The sequence below is a fragment of the Panthera tigris genome, chromosome E2, assembly GCF_018350195.1.
Source record: "Panthera tigris isolate Pti1 chromosome E2, P.tigris_Pti1_mat1.1, whole genome shotgun sequence".
In the NCBI taxonomy this organism is placed as follows: domain Eukaryota; kingdom Metazoa; phylum Chordata; class Mammalia; order Carnivora; family Felidae; genus Panthera; species Panthera tigris.
In genome coordinates, this window is record NC_056674.1 from 57,510,044 (window position 1) to 57,522,692 (window position 12,649).

At 53.0% G+C, this 12,649-nt stretch overlaps 1 protein-coding gene and 1 long non-coding RNA gene across 7 annotated transcripts in view; both read left to right on the forward strand.

The window, feature by feature from the left end:
- Positions 1-123: 123 nt before the first annotated feature.
- LOC102959210 lies at positions 124-3,407 on the forward strand. The gene is made up of 2 exons (XR_445121.3): positions 124-615; positions 2,811-3,407. It is a non-coding gene; the product is annotated as an uncharacterized LOC102959210 (long non-coding RNA).
- A 4,785-nt stretch (positions 3,408-8,192) lies between these two features.
- KIAA0513 (KIAA0513 ortholog) overlaps positions 8,193-12,649 on the forward strand; it is a 58,701-nt gene continuing 54,244 nt past the window's right edge. For 3 of the 6 annotated variants that reach the window (XM_042970555.1, XM_042970551.1, XM_042970557.1), the window contains exon 1: positions 8,195-8,328. The gene's annotated coding sequence lies outside the window, so the exon portion shown is untranslated. The other 3 variants (XM_042970559.1, XM_042970558.1, XM_042970556.1) reach the window with 3 other exon arrangements.

Below are 12,649 nucleotides of genomic sequence, written 5' to 3' on the forward strand. Positions count from 1 at the left end.
GTCTGAGGGAGGCAGCCGCCGAGCAGACACGAGAGCGCAGAGCCCTGCCTGGGGAGCCGGGCGGCGCGACCCCCGGAAGTGAACCCCGCGGGGGTCAGCGGCGCCGCGCTTGCGCAGTTCCGGCCGCGCCGCTCGGGCCGCGGAGAGGGCGCGGGAGGCGATTGGTGGGGGCTTGGAAGCCGCGGTCGTCGTGGAGCCGAGAGGCGTAAGGGCTGACAGTTTTCTGCCGCAGGCAGCTCGCAGCCGAAAGCTCCTCTCGCCAAAATCAAAGGCTCCATCCAAAGGGACGTGCGGAAGGGAAAGGATGGGGGCTACGGGCTGCCGCACGGTCCAAGCCGCGCCGTCAGGCTGTCAAACTCGGTGGAGCGCTCACGTCCCGGAGGCCGCGGGGGCGGCCCAGAGCCAGCTTTAGGTGTGGCTTGTACAGCGTGCGGAGCGAGAACTCAGAAAAGGGGGAAATGGAGGAGCGGGGGTGGAAACGATTGGGCCGGAAAGCGCGTGGGGAGAAGGGGAAGCGCCCTGGACTGGGGGCTGCTGGGGTCCGCTGCGCCTCCGGACCCCGCTCTGAGCATCCCAGCGGTTCCCTCCGGACGATAGGTCCTAAGGGCTTTGAAGGTAGACACATGCTTTATTTCTTTGACTTTCCTATAGTATTGGGGGCGACTTCCGCAGGGCTGGGAAGTACGTGCTCAGTGTTTGTTCTTAAACTGGGAATTGCTTGCTAAATCGTTGTAAGATTAATGACAGCCAAGGGACCTATCAGAATCTCCCTGTGTGCAAGCTACCTTCTCGCCATTTACCATTCTTGCTTCCAGAAAGTCACTCCGGCTAAACTTTGGGAAGTAAGGGTGGGGGGTGCATTTAAAAGTTGAAACTTTTGTGACTGTATCTTGTACCTCTGTGTTCAAAATGGGGCTGTGAATTTAGTTCACCCTCTCTGAGCCTCCCATCTCCTGCTGTCTTTGTTTTGGGATTTGTTTCCACAAGGGAGGAAAGTGAGTGAGGCCTTCAATCAGTGACCAATTCTTTTTGCATGGGCTGAAAGAAAGGATGATTATCTTTGAATAACACCGTGACACTAAGCGGGCCTGTGCTTGGGATATCTTTGTTTTGAGCCGAGTTAAAAGAATAGGGCTTTTAAAAAAAGAAAATTTGCTTAACAGATGCGGAACTGGCTTGAACTTTCACCAAAGTTGACTTTATGCCTCATATCTATGGACAAGAATCATTTGCATCGCCTCTGCAGCCTGTAAAGTCATAAATAACTTAAAGAAAGGAGAAGACCCCAAGGAACCAGATAACCCAGAAGGGTGTGCCAGACAATGTCTAGTGTTCAGTGAAGACGCCTAATAATCTTTTTGGACCATTTCAGAGTCTGTCACAAAAAAGTGGAGGGTAGAGGGATCCCCACCCCATAATTCTTCTGATAGCCCCCAACTTGTTTATATTGCCTATGCTTTTAATCCTGGCGTATCTTGTGTATCATAATTTTGACGGTGCGCCGTGCTTTCCTAAAGGAAATGGCGCGATAAAAGCCTCCATTAAAATATTTAACAGTATTTAGCAGCAGTTGGCAAAAACAATCAACTGTTATCAAGGGTTTGTTTTGTTTTGTTTTGTTTTTTAATCTCGACAGAATTGGCATGTTTTTTCAAAAGGTCTCCTGCGAGTCATTTCCCCTCTCCAAGCCTCAGGGTTTTTTTGTTTATCTCTAAAATAGGAGATTAGATTTGATTTCTAAGGTTTCTTCCTGTTTTAAGACTGTGGTTCAACCCAGAGTGTTTTGCCTCTCCCTGATTTCACTGAGGCCCTGGGACCAGAAAACCTAATATTTCCCATTCCCCTTGTAGTGAGAGGAAACTTCCCACCTCCCGGGTCAGTTCTGTTTACCCTTCAGGAGCTAGGTTCCAGCTCGCCACCTATCCCAGGAAGCAGCCCTTTTAAAGTAAAGGCTCTATTCAAACATGTGGAAAGATGCTCGGCCTCATTTGCAGTCCGAGGAATGAATGCAAATCTGAAGTACAAGGAGATGCCACTTTTCACTTAGTAGGTTGGCAAAGATAAAAGGTTCGGGAAGGCTCTGTTGGCAAACAGCCCCGACTGATGCAATTGTAAATTGTTCATCTCTTTGCGGAGCAAGATAGCAATATGAGCCACAAAAATTTGACCCAGCAATTCCCCTCAGGAGTTTCTCCTACAGGTAGCCTTACCCCCGTGCACAAAGCTGTTTGCCCTGGAGTTCGTTCACACGGTAGCACGCTGTAGAAGCGAAGCAAAAGACTGGCAGTGCCCTGTAAGCCTGTGAATATATTAGGTAAAATACATTGCAAAAAAAAAAAAAAAACAAAAACAAAAAACGTTGCGCACGCAAAAGGGAACAGCGTGCTTTACAATTGTAAAAAGGAAGTGAGGCGTGTTTTCACGAATTCAGATATCTTGTCTTCAAGCTGTATCGGGTCTATTGTGTAAAACTGCGTGTTCTTGTGTAAGAAAGCAGAGCGGGGAGATACATACGTTTAGATGTACGTAGGCTATCCCTGGACAGATACACGAGAAATGGGCATGTAACGTATTGATTTTTTAAGTTTATTTATTTATTTGGAGAGAGAGAGCAGGGGAGGGGCAGAGAGAGGGAGAGAGGGAATCCCAAGCAGGCCCCGCGCTGTCAGCGCGGAGCCCTACTCGGGGCTCGAACTCACGCACGGTGGGATCGTGGCCTGAGCCGAAATCAAGAGTCGGACGCTTAACCTACTGAAGCACCCAGGCACCCCTGTGACTTGTTAACTTTCTGGCCGTGTGTTTATTTTTAGAGACACAAAAATATAATTGAACGGAATCAACACGCTACAGCAGGTGGGGAGGCACCTCACAGAAGAGACTGTCCAAAACGTGAAAAAGTGCTTGTTTTCACTAGACGTCCGGGAAACACAGACTGAAACCACAGGGACATGTTTACACGCCCACCAACATGGCTGGAATGAAAAAACACCGAGCCCTGGCAAGCACCTGGAATAACTCGGAGCCTCTATCCGCTGCTGGTGGGGGGACAGGTAATCGTTAAACTCCCTCCTAGGGCACTTAGGAGTATCTGCCCAAGCCGCATGTGCACGGACCTGTGTTCACCCGAAGACACCTGCCGGACGGTTCACAACCTCAATGTCCGTGACCGACAGAATGGATAAATGGTGCGTACTCATACGATGAACTACCGTGCAAAATAGAGACCAGTCGCACAAACACGTGTCGGGTTAAAGAAGCAAGACCTGAGACGGTACGTGCTGCGTGGTTCCATCAATAAAAGGTTCGGACTCCCGGCGAAACTGGTCTTTGGTATGGGCACACGTGGCGGGGCAAGGGTTACCCGCGAAGGGGGGTGCCGGGCTACTAATAAAACTCGGTGTCTTGGTCCCGGTGCCAGCTGTGTGTTCCTCCAGCTCTTCCGCAAGTAGACAGCGGCAGACAGAGAAAAGAGGCGGGCACTTCCGGAGGTTGTACAGTGGAAAATCAGAGGTTCGTTCTGGAAGGGGGTTTGGGTTTTGCCTTAGGTTTTCCCGCGGGTTCTGTGGTATCGAATGCAACAGCCAGAATTAGGGAAGCTAGAAAGCTGACCGTCCACAACGCGTGGGTATTGGACGAGGCCCCGGGAGTCTCAAGAGCCCGGAGCGGTATGTCCTGAGCTCCTCGGCTCGGGCCACCTCGCCCCCAGCTGTGGGTGGAGCCTGCTGCCCCCCCCCCCCCCCCCCCCCCGCCGCTCGGTGGGGAAGGCGAATGGCCAGTGGATGGGTATGGAGGACCTACTGGGTGCCACACTCTGGGCTCGGGTCTCTGTCGCCTCGATGGCTCTCTCATGCCCTTTAGGGCTTCATCCTGTGGCGCCTTCCTCCCTGGAACCCCGTCTCAAACTTCCCCCTCCCTGCTTCGCCCCTTGCCACGTGTCCGCTAACGCCATACGTCGTTCACTTCCGGTGCGGCCCATCCCCGGCTGCAGAGCAAGCCTCACGAGAGGCGGGGAGCTCTGTTGCTCTTGCCCGCTAGTCCTTCCCCAGCGCCCATCAGCCAAGAAATCGACATTGAACGAATGAGTGGGCACACTGTGCGTGGCCCCTTTCCTAGAGGAACCAACGGGCTCAGCGAGGTTAAGCGGCGGCTCAGGGTCACACAGCTAGGAGGGGGAGGGCCAGGAGTCAGACGCAGGTCTGTCCTCTTTCCTGCTGGCCTCCCCATAGACTCACCTCAGCCTCACAGCCCTCCGAAGTTGGTGTGAACCCTTCGCACAGCCGGGGAAAACTGAGGCTCAGAGTTAAGTGATGGCCTAGCAGGGACAGCACAGCTAGCTTGCAGACCTCCTTCTGTCTGCCTGTGAAGATCCTGTTCCTTAGGCTGTACCACGCTCCCCTAAGGAGCGGGGGGCCAGGCCGTACACTAGGACGGGGCTATACGGAGCCCTGCCGCCTGTCTGCACCTGCTGCCAGGGCCCAATCACCAACCCGCCTGGAAGCAAGGCCCCGCCCATCGTGCTCATCCTCTCTTTGTCCTGTTGGCTCATTCAACAAGCATTTAAGGATCTACTCTGTGCTTGGCACCTTGTCAGGTGTTGCAGACACGCGAGTGAGCAAAAGCAGACAAAGTCCCTGCCTGTTACAGAGCGCATAGACTGAGCAAATACACAAGTGCACGGTTACAAACAGGCGTGTTCCTATAAAGGCAAAGGACATGATGTGGTAAAAGGGTGTACCTGGGAAGCTGGCCTGGGCACCCCCCCCCCCGGGGGGGGGGGGTGCCACGTGGCTTCCTTTCAGCTGTGATATGCGAAGGACACATGGGTATTTGATAAGCAAGGGGGTGTTGGGGGTGGAGGAAGAGGGTTCCAGGCAAAAGAGTAGGTGGGAGGCCTCAGTAGAGGGCAGCATCGATCCTCTGAAGCTCTGCAAGGGGCCAGTGTGGGGAGGACGGGGTGGGGGGCAGGGGCACTGGGGGAGACCAGGCTGGAGAGCTTGGAAGGGCCAGGTCGTGCTAACACCCAGAAGGATTCTGGCCACATCTGAGGGGCAGTAGGAAGCCACTGCAGGAGACGGTCACATTTGTGGGGTTTTCTTTTTTTAATTTTTATTTTTTAGCGTTTATTTATTTTTGATACAGAGACACAGCGTGAGTGGGGGAGGGGGCAGAGAGTTGAAGGGGACACAATCCGAAGCAGGCTCCAGGCTCCCAGCTGTCAGCACAGAGCCGGCCGCGGGGCTGGAACTCACAAACCGCGAGATCACGACCTGAGCCGAAGTCGGACGCTCAACCGACTGAGCCCCCCAGGCGCCCCCACATCTGTGGTTTTTACAGGTCACTCCAGCTGCCCTGTGCAGAGCAGACTGGAGAAGGGCAAGGATGGAGGCAGGAAAATGTCAGCTCGTAAATGTCAGTGGAGCCATGGAATCAGAACCCTCCACGCTTTGCGGTCGGCGTAGCATCATCATTAATGGATGCCAAGCCACTGGGTGAAAGTTCATTAGGAAAACAGGATATCTAAATAGCCTAAAAGTATCTTTCCTACAGATGACTAATTATTTACAAAGGGGAAACGAGAACCTTTACGGTAGGGAAACATGTCACCGTCTCAACCATGGGTCAAACGGCAGCAGCAGTAATGAGACAGACTGGCGTGGGCACCTCCTGATGCAACGACACACATTATTGCCGCTGCCCGCTGCCCGCACGGTGTTCCCTGACGACAAAGGGGCAGTCAGAGACACCTGAACCGAGAGGCGTCCCATGAGACAACCGGCCTGCGCTCCATACGCACATCAGGACAGAGAAGGAGACTGACTTCGAAGATGGAGGAAGGCGCCCCCAGGCAAGGGATGCACGAGGCCCCCAGAAGCTGGAAAAGGCGAGGAGGCCCTCCTCCCCTGGGGCCTCCAGAAGGAAAGATGCCCTGCCGATACCTCGATTTTAGGGTCTGACCTCCAGAGCTGTAAGATACTAAGTCCATGTCCTTTTAAAGCCACAGCGTTTGTGGCAATATGTTACAAAGGGGAGGTGGAAATAGACATGACAGGCAACGGAAAACAGAAGGGATGCCAAGTCATATCACCTCGTTTATCTGTGTAATTGGTTTCCAGAACCATCCCCTACTCAAAGTGGTTTGTGAATATTGATTCAGCCATCCAATAAACTTACTATTTCTCCCACCTTTGCACAATATCACGAGACAATCTTAGCAAATGCTTTGTCCTGGATATCTGGTTGCATTCTGCCACCTGCCCAGAATCCGTCTCCTTCCTCATTTGCCTGTGGGGACCCGCCCTCCCCACCCAAGTAGCAGAGCAGAGCGGAGCTTATCTTCACTCGTGTCCGAGTATGGCCAATCCCGTCATCCCAACAACCTGGCCTCAGAGGTTGGTTCAAAGGGCTGAGCACACAAGGAACGTTGGCCCATTTAGATCAAATCCTAGGTCACTTGCTGGAAATACTGAAGGACAGAGTCCTTTCCCCCCTGAGGTTGCTAAGTTGAAAGAACATAGGCCTGTTGCTACTGGAGACCACTTTATGTAAAAGCCCCTAATCCGAGAACGAAGCCAGCTCCGAGGGAGGTGGTCAAATAGCGGGAGTGACACCAAGTTCTGATGACATCATCGGCGCCCCTGGATCTTGCTGGGCCAGCCCCAGAAGTTAGGTGAGTTATGTGAGCCGATGTAGTCCCTTTTTTTTTTGAAAAACCAGTTTGAATGGAGTTCTGCCACTTACAACTGAAAGAATCCTGATAAATACAGCTTCCGGGTCCAAATACACGATTTCTATCTGATTTCCTGATTCAGCAATTCGTGCGTTTCACAACAGGAGTATGGTTAACCCAACACAACTTGGTCATCGGTGCTTCCTCTTCTGAGGGGTCAAATGGTTTTTTGTTAGTAATCTGTCCTGAATATTTCCCACGCCCATATCTAGTTCACTGGCCTGTGGTTGGCAGAACTTACTTTCTCTCCATCTTTGTTTAATGGCCACGCATCTGCCTCTGTCCATCCTTCTGGCAAGATCAGAATACCTTTTATGAGGCATGGAGAGACAGGGTTCATGTGAATCTCTTGAGGAGAAGTCACACGTTCCCCAAATGGAATCTGACCCTGAATGAGCTCCCATCTTCCAGCTTTACTGAATAGTCATTATCACCAGAGTCAGGTCAGGGGCTGCTGCCCTCCTTGCCTTCTGAACCATGAGATCCAGACCTGCCCCGAAATCAAGAGTGGGCTGCTTAACCCACTGAGCACTCAGGTGCCCCTAGACAGGGCTTTATTTCATACAAGCAGCCACCAGAAGGGGCATTAGAGTTCCGCGATGTAGCCGTGGAAATGTGTTTGGAGAACGTGAGTCCTCTCTCTGGAAACATACTCTCTATTTTGCTGGTGCTGGAACCAAGTTTGACATAACCCCAGTATTATCGGGAGTGGGAGACCTCCTATTTCCCATAGGAGACACTCTTATTTTTACCTTTTTCTTTTTTTTTAATTTTAGAGGTGTAGAAGCAGCAGAAACCAAAGGGCCTAAAGTTGTTTACTGTATGTGCCGAAAAATTGCAGACTCGCCTAGAACTTTTGGTGCAAGTGAAGTGGGATCCATCAGCTTTTAAGATGACCCCTTTGAAAAAATAAATCAGGCCGCAGATTGCCCTTGTATATACCATGCACCGTTGCCTGACTTGTTTGAAAAGTGTGTTCATTAACGTCAAGACTTCACCCTAACTCTGGCATGGGCGGGCAGGAAATGGCAAATGACATCCTCGTCTTAAAGGTGGAGACGATCCGGGCCCGGAAGCAACCAGAGCCAGGCCTTATTCCCCCCTCCGCTCCCTGCCAGGGCTCCCGGGTCCCCCCACCCAAATCACCAAATCCCCCTCTCCCGCGCTCGCGGAACGGCCGGTCCCCAGGGGGGAACCCTAGTTTTGAGCAGATCCAGGAAACGGGATCCACAGTTGGACTCCGAGCGTGCTTCCGGGGACGGCGGGCCCAGGCCTCCCGTCCAGGCACAGTCGCGGCCCCGAGAGATTCGGGGCCGGGGTCGGGACCCTGACCGCGCCGGGCGCCGGGCGCCAGCAGCCAGCATCGGCCCCTCCCCGTCACGTGACCCGCTCTCGGGTCGCCCGCGCGGGGCGGGGGCGGGGCCGCTCTCGCGCCTGCGCAGACGGCGCCGGGAGGGGGCGGGCACGGCCGGCTGACTGACATCTCCCGCGGCTGTCGCCTCGGAAGGACCCGGCTCGCAGGCCCGCGCAGTGGCCGCAGCGCTGAGCCCGGAGGCGCCCGCTCGCTCCCCGGTCCGACCGGTCGGCCGGCGCCCGCCGCGGTGAGAGAGGCTCCCGCCAGCGCCTGCGAGAGGGAAACGCGTCAGCTGTCCGGGCGGCGCGGGGCTCTCCGAGGGCCGGCGGGTGAGGGGCTTGGGAGGAGGAGGGGGCGGCCGGATGACGCGGGGTCGGGGGTCGGGAGCTTCTGCGGGGTCCGCGCGTGCCGGGGGGAGAGGGTGGGAGGGGAGCCGGGAGCCCGCGGGGGGGGGGGCAGGGCAGCGCCTGGGGGAGGATGGACAAGGGGTCCCCACCCCCCCGGTGGCAGATGGTTGTCGCCAGGTGGCTTTGGGGTGGAGTCGGCCCCTGGGTCCTGGGGGAAGAAGAGCCCCCAGACTGCTGGGAGGGGGGTGCCCGGAACCAGGAGGGGAAAGACATTTGCCAAGTCGTGCTGTGTGTTCAGTCTTAAGTTGGCTGCGTCTCTGCTCCCGGGTGGCCGGCGGGGGAGGCACGGTGGGGGGGGGGGACAGGGTCTGGGGCTCTGGACGGGGTGGGGTGGGGGCGACAACTGTGCGCGTGCCTTCGCGGCGCTCCCCCGTCCTCCGGTGCGGGTCAGTAGGCACAGAGGTTTGCAGAGGGCACGGCAGCCCAGGCGCAGCGCTGGGAGCTCCAACAGCTGGACTGGTTCGGGGTGGACTGAACCAGAAGCCCCGGGACCGGAAGGGACGGCAGGTGGTCTTCCTGGAGCCGGGTGCGTTTTCCCGCGTGTCCGGGGGTTTGTGCTTCGCGAGGTTGCCCCCGGATTGCACTCGGGAGGAGGACTTGGCGGTGGGCGCCAGCCAGCTCCCGGAACTCTGTGGGTCAGCGTGGGGCACGGGTGCCGACCTGCAGACTGAGCAGGAGCTCGCCTCTGAGCTGGCACAGGTGAGTCAGGGCTGGAGGCACGCAGACCGCTGTCAGGGACCAGGCTGCCCCCCAGGCCGCTGTCACCTAACGCTGATGTTTCTGATTCGTTTCGTGAGAGGCACCCGCTCCCGGAACCTAAGCCAGGGGAGCCAAGATACAGAACCGCGGAATTAAGCAAAGAAAAAAACACAAGGAAGATGGTGATTGGTTGTGCATGAGCGCTTCTCCAGGTCTTTGACACGTTTCTGGGTGGAAGTTTATGTGCTCGCTTTGTTCAGAGTCTCTCCCTCCCACTGTCACCTGTTTTTAGTTCCGTTTTGTTCAGAAGTAGGACTGCTTACGCCGGTGGACAGGGGGCGAAAGGCTTCTGAGATCAATTCACAGCGAAAAAGTTGCCTCCTGAGATTTTCTTTTTCCATAAAAGAACTGAAGATGGCCTAGGACTCACATGTAGCGCTCTTAGTGATTAGCATATCGTCTCTAGCCTCTTGCGTGGTTCTGGGATACGTTCCCGTGGGTTTTTCTGTTGTTGTTTTGGTTTTGCGGGGTTTGTCTTTTGTATGGCCTGCGTCAGCTAACGTGCAGATAGTCTGAATTATTTGAGAATGTAACACCTAAGGGCAGTGACCAAAGCTACCACTCAGTGACGTGAATAAATTACAAACCTTAAATAATTTGCTACGGAATTCTAGAAAGTGAAGAAGAGTGATTCTCTCTATGACAATTAACTTTGGTTCTTCCGAGGTAAATTGATTTATGGGGACCCCAAGAGAGGACACCTTTTAGGACAAACCCTATGAAAGGTTTAGGATGGAATGACTCATTCTACATGCTTCCCCCCCCCCCCCCCCCCCGCTTCCTTCCTCAAAAAAGAAAATAATCAGGTTGAAAGAAACATCAAAAGCAACCTGGGAAGATCTATAAAAACAAAAACAAAAACAACAAAGTCATGAAAATTCAACCAGCAGCAGGAAAAACATGCAAAGGAAGGAGTAAAACCCTGTTGCTGATGCTAACCCCCCACTTTGATGTGACAGAGTACTTTACAAAGGGCTCTGGCACAAAATCTCGGTTGATTTTCGCAAGAAACTTGGCATGATCGGGGGTGTTTCGTGCCCATGTCGCAGATGAGGAAACTGAGACCAGGCGACTGCCCAAAGTCTCTTAGGTACAAGGGGGCAGAGTGAAATGTTAGACCTAGCCATCGGACGCCAGATGCAGCAGCCTGCCATCGGCCTGTGGAGTGGGGTGCGGTGGGGGGACAGATTTGGCCCGGGGGCTGGCCGCGCGTCCTTCTCTCCCCCCCGCCCGTCTCAGTCACGGAGTCAGCTTAGCTCCCGTGGCCTTCACCACATCCCCACCCAAGCCTGAGGGTCCGCGTCTACTCAGATTTGTCTCTCCGTATTAGAGAAATCTAGTAGGAAGTATGATCGCAAGGGATCTCTTGCTCCATGGCTTGGTGTTTCCAAATAGTCTAGGTGTCTTCAGCTGGGTGGGGCGAGAGAGCAAGGCGATTCTAGGGAAACTTGCCCTTAGAGTTTTCCTCGCCCGCCACCCGGAAGAGAAATGCGGTGGTTGTGAAACCCGAGGAGCTGACCCAGTAGTGTTGTTTATTAGACGCGGTATTTTATACGTGGCATCGTCTGGGTTATGGCGGCTTTTTTTTTTTTTTTTATTGTTTTTTAAACAGGGCACAGCTGTTCTCATTAGGAAAAAACAAGCTTTAATCCCGCTTTCTAGATCTGGGCAGCGAGATCCGGAAAAGGACTTTGGGGAGGGGGCGGGGGGGGGGTTATCTGAGATCTGTTTCAGCAGGCAATGGCACAAAACAGAATGACAATGAAAAGGGCACGACAGGAGATGTACAGATCTGAAGAAGAAAGGTGATAGAGGTCCAATCTACTCCATGCTGAGGATATCGTGTTCTTTTCTGGACGTCACATTTAATAAAGGGCAGAGAAAAAAAAATCAAGACTATTCCTTGGAAATTGCTACAGTGGTGAATGAATTATGGCTGGGTAAGCCTGAGAACCTGGGAAGCCATGATCCCAGAAGGTTTAGGGCTGTCATTTATTAAACTTGTTTTATAGGGGCCCAAGAACCAAAGGACACAAGCTCTCTGTCTAAAGTTAGAGAGACTTTAGTTTTAAGGCCTTTATCGTGCTGGAATTGAACCATACCCCTCCCCAGTGGCCTGCCAGGACTCTGGGGAGCGAATTCAAGCTTCTCACTGTGGTCTGCTTGGGGGTGGGGGGGCTAGTTGACCTTGCTTGTGTCTCCAGCTTCATCACTTAGCACTCACAAAAGTCCCACCTTCTTCCTGTGCCTTGCACACATCCAGCTCACTCTGCCTCACTCTACCCACCCTGAAGTCCTTTTCCGGATCTCGCTGCCCAGATCTAGAAAGCGGGATTAAAGCTTGTTCTTTCCTAATGAGAACAGCTGTGCCCTGTTTAAAAAACAATAAAAAAAAAAAAAAAAGTCGCCATAACCCAGGCGATGCCACGTATAAAATACCGCGTCAAATAAACAACACTACTGGGTCAGCTCCTCGGGTTTCACAACCACCGCATTTCTCTTCCGGCTGGCGGAGGAGGAAAACTCTAACTGCCTCAGGGCCTTTGCACTCACTGTTCCTTCTGCCAGATTTCCCCATGGCTGGCTCCCTGTCATTCAAGTCAACTGCTCTAATGTCACATCCGTAGAACTTCCCTGACAATTAAAATAGTTTCTGCCTGGTCCCCAGCCCACCCACTTTATTACTTTATGTTGTTTTCTTTTTTCATAACAGTGTCACAGATGTCCTTCTTTGAGAATGCTTTTATTACGTGCTGCCCATTTACCACTGTATCAACAGTGCCCCAAATAGTGCCTGGCATATAGTAGGTGTTCAATTGATATTTGTTGAATGAATGATTTTTGTGACAGATCTTTTCAAAGATGGGAGGGATTGCTGCCTTGGTAGATACCAAGTTGGTTTTCTTGCGCTAGAGACAGTCAGACACGAGCCGACTAGCCAGCCATGGGGCAAGATAATTCAAGCATTAGATAGCTAGGAAAACCAGATAACTTATGCTAGTGCCCTGGGGCTGCTGTAACAAAGCACCACAGGCTTGGTGGCTTAAGACAACGTATATTTATTCTCTCACAGTTTTAGAGACTAGGAGTCCAAAATCAAGGCACTGACAAGGTTGCTTCCTTTTTGGGGGTTCAGAGGGAGGATCTGTTTGTGCCTCCCTCTCGGCCTCTTGTGGGTCCCAGCAATCATTGGTGTGTCTAGCCTTGGAGCGTTCTTCTCGCTGTGTGTGTGTGTGTGTGTGTGTGTGTGTGTGTTTCTGTTTCTTCTTTTATTTATTTATTTATTTATTTATTTATTTTCTTTATTTTTCTTTTTTTTTTTAATTTTTTTTTTAACGTTTATTTATTTTTGAGACAGAGAGAGACACAGCATGAACGGGGGAGGGGCAGAGAGAGAGGGAA